The following is a 13,260-nucleotide window of genomic DNA, read 5'->3' as shown; positions in this document are numbered from 1 at the left end:
AGTAAATATTTGATACATGTAAAGACATAATGCAAACCTTTGTATAACATGTATGCCTTGAGTCACTACCCCAGTCCCATCTAAGATTAAAACTACAAGAAATGACAACAGCATTTAATCTGTGGTAGTGATGGGTTTTTTTTTTAATATAGAAGACAATTCCATTTATTTTTTTAGATGACCTCAAAGACTGGTGAGATAGTTTCATTCAAAGAAATAATCAACCATTTACTGGATTAAATACCCTCTGTTTTCCTATTTGGAGATTTAAGTTGTAACAAACTGCTAAAGATTCTGCCTGCCAGGGTCTTTTTTTCCTCAAAAAACTCTTCCTAGAGTCCTGGGGATAAAGGAGGACTGGAGAAGAAGCCAGTCATAAAGACCAAGTCCTGGTGGAGAGACAATCAGAAGAGGGCTGTGTTAGTACCCTAGTCATCTGGCTATAGACTGATCTCTAGATCCCTATGGACCCTCTTGCTCCACGAATTTATAGCACTTTTCCTATAAGAAATTCCTTCTACAGGAATTTGTAGCACTTTTGCCTACTACCAGAGCCATGGCCCCTATGCTGGGTATTGCTCCCTATAAACATTGCCTGCTACAGGACACTGGTGTGTCTGAAAGATGAAGCCATTGGGAATACAACCCTGTCTAAGAATGGCTGCCAAAAACTGCTTGGTCTATGAAGTCTGATTTTATCACAGCTAGGTGATAGTTTCTGTAGCCCTCATTGCACTGCTAGATCAAGGCTGCTTCCCTTTGAGTAAATCAGTGGAATCAAACTAGGACTCTCCTAACTCTTGGGCTCTGACTTAAACAGAAGCTGGCCTTTGGAATTTCATGCCCTAACAGAGAATACACTAGAATTCTAACTTTTTTGCTTTTATTGAAGCCTATGTGGTGTTTCTGTTCTTATAGGTTCTTGGAAGGAGTGCAGTCCAATCTATCTTGACAGGAACTGATTTGGATAAACTAGCTGAACAATGTTCTCAAGCACATATGAGGGCCCTGCTGGTCCCCAGAAATCCTAGTGATTTGTCTCCCAAGCTTCCCCTTAATAAAACAAGAATACTTTCCAGATATCCTATACTCTAATACTGGGATTACTTCCTTTAACAACATTCCTGAAGCTTCTTCAAGCAGCTTCCTTCACTCTTCCAGTTGCCTGATGGACATTAGCCAAATAACAGTCATGAGCAGCCTTCTCCCTGCAGAGCACTTATGTTCAGTCACACTCATAGCCTGTACACACCTTAGGCAACATTGGATTTGAAGTCACAACGACTTCCCGTCACTGAGCCACAATTAGCTGTGTGTTGTCTTTCTTCAAAGATTCGTTGCCCAATGCATTTCTAATGCGAGTCCAGAAGAGTGGCCTCTCCTGGGCACTGTCTGGCCAGGTGATAAATGTCTGCCTGTTCACAAGTTTCCTGAGTCAGTGGTAGCTGGATAACTTATAGTTCGGGATCTCTTCCAGTAAGATCAAGATGATGACATCTTCATGCTCATAGAACATCTTGATGCTGGCCAACTGTACTTCAAGCCAACACCATTCACTGTGCAGGTAGTGGTTACTCACCACAGACAAAGTTTTCCGGCTGGTGTCAGTGGCATTCTGGATGTTCTCAAAGATATCTGTGACTGGCTCAAAGTCTCGGTGGTGAAGGCAGAGCTTAAAGGTGGGCTGGCCACCTTCATCTAGGGCTGGAACAAACTCTTCATATACCCACTGCTCATCAGTGGCAGTGAAAGAAACAAAGGCATTATAGATGAACTTCTTCTCTGTCCTATGCCACTTGGGCAGGTATCAGGCTCGAAATATGTAGAGCCCATAACATAGAGATGGAGCCATCTTGTCAATGAACCAAGAGAAGATCATGGTTGTGAGGACCAGACTGGAGGAGCAGAAGAAGCAAACTTTTCCCGGATCAAAAGTACACATATAATCATCAAAATCTATCAACAAATTTTTGATATTTGGCTGTTGACAGGTATAACTCCGGAGGTAAGGGATATGGACTTTTGCTGTGTTTATTGACCAATTCTTGAACCATGCAATGTCATAGCTGCACTGAAGTTTATTCCCATAGATATCAAAGTACTTCAGAGATTTCAGATTCTCCAGATGACTTTGATTAATGACTCTTAGGTTGTTGAATCTTAAAGAGAAGATCTGAAGGCTTTCTAAGGCAGAGAACATGCCAGGAGTCAATGACTCTAAGTTGTTGTTTTCCAGGCACAGCATTTTTAGTCTTTTGAGTTTTTGGAATAAAGAAACATTTAAACTGAGACTTCAGTCTCCAGATTTTATTCCTGAGATATCCAACTTTGTGAGATTAATCAGGGAGTCAAATTGAAGGTGATGTAGGAATACAATGGAATTTTTCCTAGGAGTAGCTCCTGCAGGTCATTCAGCCCTTGGAAGAAGTTGGTTGGAATAACCTGAATCCCATGTATTTGTCCTTCTAGGTTGAGTTGTTTCAAAGACTTGAGGTTCATAAATGGAGGAAATGGCAAGGTCCTAGTGGTTTAATAAGTGATTTTGTTAAAACTGAGATTCAAAACTTCTAGATTTTCCAGGCCCAAGAAAAGACCAGCTTGAAAACTTGACAAGATATTGTATGCCAAGTCGAGTTTATAGAGGTGATTGAGGCCAGAAAATGCATACTTCTCTATGACGCTCAGGTGGTTCTGGGAGAGAATGAGAACTTCGAGCTTCTTCAGAAACCGAAAGGTTTTGCGTTTCAGTGTCTGAATATTGTTGTATTCAAGATTTAAACTCTCTAAATTTGGAAATTGAGCAAAGCAGTATTTGTCCATTTTTACTATCCAGCACCCAGCCAAATTGAGTTCCTTTAATGAATACAGCTCATAAAAGGCCATACTATTGAGTTCTGTGATGGGATTTCTAGAGAAAAAGAGTGATTTTAAGTACCTCAAGGGTTAATCCTTTGTCTGTTTCCTCATTTGTTATTATTTTCTCCCAATCTGAGGGCTGTCTTTTCACCTTACTTATAGTTTCCTTTGTTGTGCAAAAGCTTTTAATTTTCATTAAGTCCCATTTGTTTATTTTTGCTTTTATTTCCAATATTCTGGGAGGTGGGTCATAGAAGATCTTGCTGTGATTTATGTCGGAGAGTGTTTTGCCTATGTTCTCCTCTAGGAGTTTTATAGTTTCTGGTCTTACATTTAGATCTTTAATCCATTTTGAGTTTATTTTTGTGTATGGAGCCCTCAGATTGGGAGAAAATAATAACAAATGAGGAAACAGACAAAGGATTAATCTCAAAAATATACAAGCAACTCCTGAAGCTCAATTCCAGAAAAATAAACGACCCAATCAAAAAATGGGCCAAAGAACTAAACAGACATTTCTCCAAAGAAGACATACAGATGGCTAACAAACACATGAAAAGATGCTCAACATCACTCATCATCAGAGAAATGCAAATCAAAACCACAATGAGGTACCATTACACGCCAGTCAGAATGGCTGCTATCCAAAAGTCTACAAGCAATAAATGCTGGAGAGGGTGTGGAGAAAAGGGAACCCTCTTACACTGTTGGTGGGAATGCAAACTAGTACAGCCACTATGGAAAACAGTGTGGAGATTTCTTAAAAAACTGGAAATAGAACTGCCATATGACCCAGCAATACCACTTCTGGGCATACACACTGAGGAATCCAGATCTGAAAGAGACACGTGCACCCCAATGTTCATCGCAGCACTGTTTATAATAGCCAGGACATGGAAGCAACCTAGATGCCCATCAGCAGATGAATGGATAAGGAAGCTGTGGTACATATACACCATGGAATATTACTCAGCCGTTAAAAAGAATTCATTTGAATCAGTTCTAATGAGATGGATGAAACTGGAGCCCATTATACAGAGTGAAGTAAGTCAGAAAGATAAAGAACATTACAGTATACTAACACATATATACGGAATTTAGATAGATGGTGGCGATAACCCTATATGCAAAACAGAAAAAGAGACACAGAAATACAGAACAGACTTTTGAACTCTGGGGGAGAACGTGAGGGTGGGATGTTTTGAAAGAACAGCATGTATATTATCTATGGTGAAACGGACCACCAGCCCAGGTGGGATACATGAGTCAGGTGCTCGGGCCTGGTGCACTGGGAGGACCCTGAGGAGTCGGGTGGGGAGGGAGGTGGGAGGGGGGATCGGGATGGGGAATACATGTAACTATATGGCTGATTCATGTCAATGTATGACAAAACCCACTGAAATGTTGTAAAGTGATTGGCCTCCAACTAATAAAATAATATTAAAAAAAAAAAAAAAAAAAGAAAAACAAAAAAAAAAAAAAAAAAAAAAAAAGTACCTCAAGGGTGAAAACACAAAATCTGGAAAGTTTGTAAACTTGTTGTGGTTCAGGTCTAGAGGCTCAGGTCTCAAGTTCTCAAGGGCATTCCAGGTCCTGTTGATGACAAAGGAAAATTGACACTTGTTTAGATTCAGCCTTTGGAGGCTGGGTATAGCATGAAACTCACTGTCATTGAGGTGAACCAGATCATTGCTTTGGCCCAGGTCAAGGGATAAAAGCCTGGTAACAGTTGGCAAGGCGCTTTATGCTCTCTGCATTAATGGCATTTTTCCTAAAAACCAAAGCCTTCAATATAGGCAACTTCTGGAGGAGGCAACACACTGTCCTGAGGTTTAAGTGACTACCTCTAAATTTCTGGTTACTAAGATCCATTTCACTTAGATTCTGTAGGTGTTTGACTGGAAGCATCTCTAGTTTCACCAGTGTTCCACTCAGATTCAAGCTCCTCAGTGGGGGCAGAGTTTCCAGATCCACATTCTGAATGATTCAATGGCTATTCTGAGAGACATCCAGAGTGGTCAGATTAGGCAGTGCAAGAAGTTTAATTCTGTTAGTTTGTTCTCCTGCATCCCCAGCTGGGTCAGGGAGACCAATGATCTGGGGCTGTGATCCAAGGACATTATGCTGTTGTTAGTAAGATCAAGGTATTCCAGGTGCAGCAGATTCTGGACTGCTTCAAGAATATTGGAAAAATCAGTAATAAAATTTTGAGATAAACTTAAATGTTTCAATTTGACAAGAGGGACAAAGGCATTTTTGTGAATATGGGTGATCTAATTGTGACTCAGGAGCAAAGTTTCCAAGTTGGACAGGCCCTCAAAGGAGTAGTTCACAGTTTGAATCTTATTTTCTACTAAATTCAAAAGGGTTAGACTTTCTAGTCCCCAGAATGCCCTCTCATCAATCTTCCAAATGAAATTTCATTGCAATCACAAGTCCACCAGAGCAGACAAATTAGTGAAGCAGTAGGGAGGAAGGACCTGAATTTGGTTCTGTGTCAGGTTGAGGTGAGTAGTGTATCCACGGATGTCATGAATGGCATCTGTTAAGTTGATGATCTTCTTCCGAATGAAGAACACATGATGAATGTCCAATTCATATTGTGTGCATTTACTGAACGCATATGTCTCTGCCAAAGACAGCAGAGAAAATCCAATTAAAATGAGCCAGAATGGTTGGGGAGGCAGTAGGTTCTTTAAACCCATCTTGTCAGCCCCAGACCTCAGAGTTACTATTAGGAAAAAATCCCTTCATATGTGTGACACTCATTTTTGAAAGAATGGTCCTTCCATTTCAATTTGCTGCAAAGAGAAATGGAAAGTTACTTAGTTTACATTTCTCTCTTCTAATAAATACTTCATAGCTGCTTTAGCAAAACTAAAAAAATTTGTCCCAAAGTTAAATTCCAAAACAAATCAAACTCCAAAGCAATCTCTGTACAGATCATCAAAAACCAGTGTTATTTCTCCTGTAATCAAAATTTTTAGCACATGGAGGCAGAGAAGGCAATTACACATTTGATTTAATTTAGAGAATTAAGATGCACTCCAGCCCTGTTCTCACCCCTGCACAATAAATTACCACCTGACTGTTTGTACTGATACCTGAGATTCCACAACTGGAGATGCACTTTGGGGTCTATGGATTTCAATCCAGGTAAAAGATAATCATCATGATAGGGGGAAAAAACAAGTTTTACAGGTTACCTCTATCTTAATGTGAATGAATGCAGAGTCTGCTTTAAAGACATTTATTTCACCACAATTTACATCTCTCAGGCAATCAAATTCATTATCAGCATATGGCATTTCTGGTAAGCAGGAAAAATAAAAGCACAATAACCATAGATCTGTCAGTCTACTTTCTGATGTGTGCTGCCCAAGGTTTCCCTACTCTTGTGTCCCAGTTTCAACCTGTTTGTTCTCAGTCACTTGTGGTAATGTAGTGAAAAGAGAACCAGACCTGGACTACAATCTGTGCCCTTTGAGGAATTATTTAACCGCTCTGAACATGTTTCCTTATCCAAACAATGGGCTAATAGTGCCTATTCCCTCATAACAATGTACAGATTCAACGAGACAACTTAAAGTGCCCAGCTTGATGCCTGGTACACTGTGGAGCTCAAAAAAGATCATTTCCTTCTTTTCACTTTAAATCTAGGCCAACATTAGTATACCATCTCTGAGTGGATTTTCCACTGGTAACCACAAAGGAAGCAGAGAAACAGTATTATAGTTGAGTTGGGTATACACCTAAAAAAATGGGAATTTTTTGGATTGGTATATTTATAATTATGATGGTATTACAGTGAATAGAATCACAAAATATGACTTTGAAAAGCTTTTATAAGTAAAGTAAGTCACTTACTGAAGTCTGTAATATTAAGATTCTCAAGACCACTGCATAAGAGGGCCCATCGGCTCACATCAGTAACACTTGGTACTATTTATTTCTATAATTTTTGCAATTCTGGTGGTATTAGTGATATAATTTTGTCTTTTACTAACATATTTCTGAATATTTGTGATTTTGAAAATATTTCCATATATTTAGGGTTTCCCAAGTGGCTCAGTAGTAAAGAATCTGCCTTCAATGCAGGAAACGCAGGAGACACAGGAGTTGCAGATTCAATCCCTGGGTCAGGAAAATCCCCTGGAGAAGGAAATGGTCCCTAACTCCAGGTTTCTTGCCTGGAGAGTCCATGGACAGAGGAGCCTGGTGGGCTACAGTCCATGGGGTCGCAGAGTCAGACATGACTGAGCAACTAAATAACAACAACAAGATGTTAATTCCTTGTTGGCTGTAATAGTTTAGATATCATCTATATGTCATTTATCACTTAATTAACATTGTCTATGATATTCTTTTTTTTAACATTGTCTATGATATTCTTAATGACCAGAAAATTTTAATAATATGGTAAAAGCCATCAAATTTTTGCTTTGTGGTTTTGCTTTTAGATTCCTATTTCTAAAAAAACTTCTGCCTCCTTAGATTACAATAGAAGCTGTATATTTAGCTTCACCTTTCCCATTTACATCTAATCCATCTAAACTGCAGTTTTGTGTGTTGTAAAAGGTACAGGGACAGACCTAGGTCTCCTGCATTGTAGGCAGATTCTTTACCATCTGAGCCAACAGGGAAGCCCCCAAATTAACAAATTAGCTCACAAAAACAGAAAACAGAAATCAGTTGTGTTTCTGATGTTTTGAGGGGTATCTTTATCATATATCAAATTACCCTGCATAGGTGAATGTATTTCTGAGCTCACTTTTCTGTTCCTTTGTTTACTTATCAGTTCCTATAAGAAAGGTACCATGTTATTTTATTACTATGGCTTTAAAGTGTATCTTAATATCTAATAGAATGAAGCATTTTTCACTGCTTTTCTTTGTCAAGTTGATTTTCAAAGTGATTATTCATGAAATTTTTTCACTATTAATAATAAAGTAATAAAGTTTACCAACTTTTCCCAAAGTTCTGCTGGAATTCGATTTGAGATGGCACTGAATTTGCAAGTTAATGTGAGATGAATTGGTGCAATTGCTATGTCAAATCATCCCAAATATAGACATGGAATATTTTCATTTAGTCAAAACTTCCTTTATATTTTTAAAAAGTTTTAAAATATTGTCTGTAAAATTTTGTGTCTCTGTGTTAGGCTATTTCCTAGACACTTTTAGATTTTATTATTTTGGGAAATATCTTATTTTTTCTTATTTAATTTTCTAGTTAGAAATAGCAAGAGTGCCATAAGATTTTAATTTTTAGTGTTTTTTATTTTCAATTTTAAAATTATTGATCATAAGCATAGAGGGCTTCCCTGGTGGCTCAGATGGTAAAGAATCTGCCTGCAATGTGGGAGACATGGGTTTGATCCCTGGGTTGGGAAGATTCCCTGGAGGAGGGCATGGCAACCCACTCCAGTATTCTTGCCTGGAGAATCCTCACGGACAGAGGAGCCTGGCAGGCTACAGTCCATGGGGTTGCAAAGAGTAGGACACCACTGAGCGACTAAGAGCTTAAGCTCTTAGGACACAACTGAGCTTAAGCACAGCATAAGCATAGAAAGCTTTCTGAACTTTTATTAGTTTTAAAAATGTGACCATTGGGCTTTACTGATGGCTCAGTGGTAAAAAAAAAAAATATTGCCTGCCAGTGCAGGGAACTCAGGTGCAATTCCAGATCTGGGATGATCCCACATGCCATGGAACACCTAAGTCTGTGCACCACAACTATTGAGCCCGGGAGCCACAACTACTGAGTCCATGTGCTGCAAATACTGAAGCCCATGCACCCTAGAACCAGTGCCCTGCAACAAGAGAAGCCAACACAATGAGAAGCCCACATGTCACTACTAGAGAGTAGCCCCTGCTCTCCAGGACTAGAGAAAGCCAGCTCAGCAATGAAGACCTAGCATACCCAAAAATAAAAATACATAAACAGTGTGTTTATCTATTAATCTGTTAATGATTATATTCTCTGTAGTTAATGGAAGCTATGTATCTTTTTCAAATTCATAATTCCCTATGCCTTTTTTTATGCTGGTCTCATAATATTGGTCACAATCTCCCTATGTTAAGTTATAGTGATGATAGCTTTTTTTGTTACTAGGATAACATCTATAGATTTTTCCATTATTTTATTTGCTGTAAGTTTTAATATATATCAAGTCAGAAAATTGTGCTTATAGTCCTAATGTTTTAAGGAAGATTATAGTTAAGTTTGGGCTTCCCAGGCAGCATTAGTGGTAAAGAACCTGCCTGCCAATGCAGGAAACTTATTAAGAGACTCAGGTTCAATCCCTGAGTCGGGAAGATCGCCTGGAGGAGGGCATGGCAATCCACTCCAGTATTCTTGCCTGGAGAATCCCCATGGACAAAGGAGCCTGGCAGGCTACAGTCCTTAGGATCACAAAGAGTCAGACATGACTGAAGTGACTTAGCATGCACGCATAGTTGATTTTGACCAGAGCACAAAAGAGGGAGGGGGGAATAAAGCCATCAACTAAAAGAGAGTGTACAGGGACAACAACTTTCTTGCACAATGATAAACTGGCAGTAAGTACAGAGTACGAAAATATCAAGCACTTACTGTGTGTTCAGCATTTTGATAGGAATAAACCACAATAAAATTCAGCAAGATAAACAGTCTTAGCCTCATTTTATGCATGAGGAACTGGAAGCTCAGAGAGTGGGCTTGCACAAATATTGCACAGCTAATGTATGGCAGATTAGCGATTCAAAGCAAAGTTTGTATCATCTCCGAACCTCATGTTCTTTCCACTACACCCTGTAGTGGACCTTAAGTCCAAAAAAGCAGTCCCCAAACATTTGTAACAAGGATTACATCACAAGGATACTTGTAACAACTCTGATTGCTTTGATAAATGCTAATTTGGTATATAAATTCTAGAATATTCCAGAAAAGGTGGTTTCCTAAGTTTATACTTATAATTTATATTCATGTCAATGACCAAGAAAAATGAAAAAAAAAAAAAACCAATGACCTAATGATAGCTTCAATTTCAGTTTTAAGTCAGCCCCCTGGTATTGGGGGATCGGTGAAGACTGGTTCAGTGCTGGAGGCCAATGCTTTAAAGTATTTTAACTTTGAAGAAAAAAATAAAGTATTTTAACTTAGTTAGGCAACAAGAAGGAAATGGATGAAAGGATGAGAGCTTTCTTTGAAAAAGTAAATATAAGAAGGAGAAGAGAAAAGAAGAGAAGGAACAGAAGAGGAAGAAAAAGTAGTAGTATAAGTAAGTATGTCTTGCCTAAGTGTGAGGTGGGGCTCAAGGAAACTGGGTGCAACAAGATATTACTGGATTAATGTGTTCTCTGCTTTCATAGATGACAAGGGTTACCAATACGATCCCCAATATCTATCTCTGTTTGTCACAGGAAATTTTAAATAAAGGGAAAGGGTAAAGATCCAAACATCCAAATAGCATGCCCTGACAAGGTACAAAAAGGGACAAGCTTTGTTGGCAAATGTTTCATGGCGACAGGGCTAGTGAAAGAGGTTTCTTTTACCTGAAACTGCTGCTGTTACTGCAATCAAAGGAGCATTCAAAATCAGGGCCAGAGCAGGGAGCTGAGACCTGAAAAACCATAGAAGAAGAGAAGAACTTAAAGGTAAGCAAAATGAAGGGCTTCTAGAAGCAGTTGTGGAACCTAGGTTCATTCAGCATGCCAGGGAGATGAGAGCAGAGAGCAGACAAGCAATAAAGAGAATAGGAAAGAATCTGTACAGCAAAGATCCAAACAGTGCTGTTTTTTGCAACTTCAGTTTAGGCCTGTCACACAGAATTTTTTCTTTTTCGATTGCCATGGCTAGGACTTCCAAAACTATGTTGAATAATAGTGGTTAGAGTGGACATCCTTGTCTTGTTCCTGATCCTAGAGGAAATGCTTTCAGTTTTTTATTGAGTATGATGTTAACTGTAGGTTTGTCATATATGGCCTTTATTATGTTGAGGTAGTTCTTTCTATGCCCACTTTCTGGAGAGTTTTTTTTTTTTTAATCATAAACGGGTGTTGAATTTTGTCAAAAGCTTTTTCTACATCTATTGAAATGATCATATGATTTATCTTTCAATTTTTTGTATGGTGTATCACATTTGTTAATATTTGCATTATACTGAAGAATCTGCATTCCTGGGATAAACCCCCCTTGATCATGGTATATGATCCTTCTAAGGAGTTGTTGGATTCTGTTTGCTAGTATTCTGCTGAGAATTTTTGCATTTATATTTATCAGTGATATTGGTCTGTAATTTTCTTTCTTTGTGATATCTTTGTCTGGTCTTGGTATCAGGGTGATGAGGATCTCACAGAGTGAGTTAAGGAGTGATCCTCCCTCTGCAATATTTTGGAAGATTTTGAGAAGGATAGGTGTTAACTTTACTTTAAATGTCTGATAGATTTCATCAGGTCCTGGACTTCTGTTTGTTGGAAGATTTCTGATTACAGCTTCAATTCCATTACTTGTGATTTGTCTATTAGTGTATTCTAATTCTTCCTGGTTCAGTCTTGGAAAGTTGTATCTTTCCAAGAATTTGTCCATTTCTTCCAGTTGTCCATTTTACTGGCATACAGTTACTCATAGTAATGTCTTATTTTTGTGAAGTCAGTTGTAACATCTCCTTTTTCATTTCACATTTTATTGATTTGAGTTTTCTGTGACTTTTTCTTGAGGAGTCTGGCTAAAGATTTATCAATTTTGTTTATCCTCTCAAAGAACAGACTTTTATTGATCTTTGCTATCATTTCCCTCATTTCTACTTCATTTATTTCTGCTCTTAATTGTTATTATTTCATTCCTTCTACTGGCTTTGGATTTTCTTTGTTCTTCTTTCTCTAGTTGCTCTAGGTGTAAAGTTAGGTTGTTTATTTGAGATTTTTCTTGGTTGTTGAGGTGAGATTGAATTGCTATAAACTTCCCTCTTAGAACTGCTTTTACTGCATCCCATAGGTTTTGGGTCATCATGTTTTCATTGTCATTTTTTTCTATGTATTTTTTATTTCCTATTTTATTTATCAAGTGATATCTTGGTTATTTAGCATCACACTGTTTAGCTTCCATGTGTTTGTGTTTTTTATAGTATTTTTCCTCCAACTGATTTCTAATCTCATACTGTTGTGGTCAGAAAAGATGCTTGATATTATTTTAATTTTTTAAAATTTTCCAAGGCTTGATTTGTGACCCAAGATGTGATCTATCCTGGAGAATGTTCTATGTGTGCTTGAACAGAAAGTGTATTCTGCCACTTTTGGATGGAATGCCTTATAAATATCAATTAAATCTATCTGGTCTATTGTCTCATTTAAAGCTTGAGTTACCTTGTTTATTTTCTGTCTGGACAGTCTGTCCATTGATGTAAATGGGCTGTTATTGTGTTACTGTCAATCTCCCATTACAGCTGTTAGCATTTGCCTTGTGTATTGAGGTGCTCCTATGTTGAGTGCATAGATATTTATAATTGCTGTATCTTCTTGGATTTGTCACTTGATCATTATGTAGTATCCTTCCTTATCCCTTTAATAACAGTCTTTATTTTAAAGTCGATTTTATCTGATGTGTATTGCTATTCTTATTTTAAAGTCGATTTTATCTGATGTGTATTGCTATTCCAAATTTCTATTGGTTTAAATTTGCATGGAGTATCTTTCTCCATCCCCTCACTTTCTGTCGGTATATGTCCCTAGGTCTGAAGTGGATCTCTTGTAGACAGCACATATGTGGGTCTTGTTTTTGTATTCATTCAGCCAGTCTATGTCTTTTGGTTGGAGCATTTTATACATTTACAATCAAGGTAATTATCAATATGTATGTTTCTATTACCATTTTCTTAATTGTTTTGGGTTTGTTTTTGTGGGCCTTTTTCTTCTATTGTGTTTCCTGCCTAAAGAAGTTCTTTTAGCATTTGTTATAAAGCTGGTTTGGTGGCGCTGAATTCTCTTAGCTTTTGCTTTTCTGTCTGCTTTTGATTTATCTGTCAAATATGAGTGAGATCCTTACTAGGTAATCTTGGTTGTAGGTTTTTCTTTTTCATCATTTTAAATATATCCTGCCACTCACTTCTGGCCGGCAGAGTTTCTGCCAAAAATCAGCAGATAACCGTATGGGGATTCCCTTGTATGTTATTTGTTGCTTTTTTCTTGATGCTTTTAATATTTTTTCTTTGAATTTAATTTTTCTTAGTTTGATTAATATGTGTCTTGATTTGTTTCTCCTAGAGTTTATCCTGTATGGGACTCTCTGCACTTCCTGCACTTGAGTGACTATTTCCCTTCCCATGTTAGGGAAGTTTTTGACTATAATCTTTTCAAATATTTTCTCAGGCCATTTCTTTTTCTTTTCTTCATATGAGAGCTCTATAAATTCAAATGCTTGTGCACT

At 37.9% G+C, this 13,260-nt stretch overlaps 1 pseudogene; it reads right to left on the bottom strand.

Annotated features, from left to right (window-relative positions):
- Window positions 1–1,291: 1,291 nt before the first annotated feature.
- Window positions 1,292–5,561, bottom strand: LOC136154527 (toll-like receptor 13; annotated as a pseudogene).
- Window positions 5,562–13,260: the final 7,699 nt, after the last annotated feature.

The sequence above is a fragment of the Muntiacus reevesi genome, chromosome X, assembly GCF_963930625.1.
Source record: "Muntiacus reevesi chromosome X, mMunRee1.1, whole genome shotgun sequence".
Classification (NCBI taxonomy): Eukaryota; Metazoa; Chordata; class Mammalia; order Artiodactyla; family Cervidae; genus Muntiacus; species Muntiacus reevesi.
This window is presented reverse-complemented; position numbering and strand designations above follow the sequence as displayed.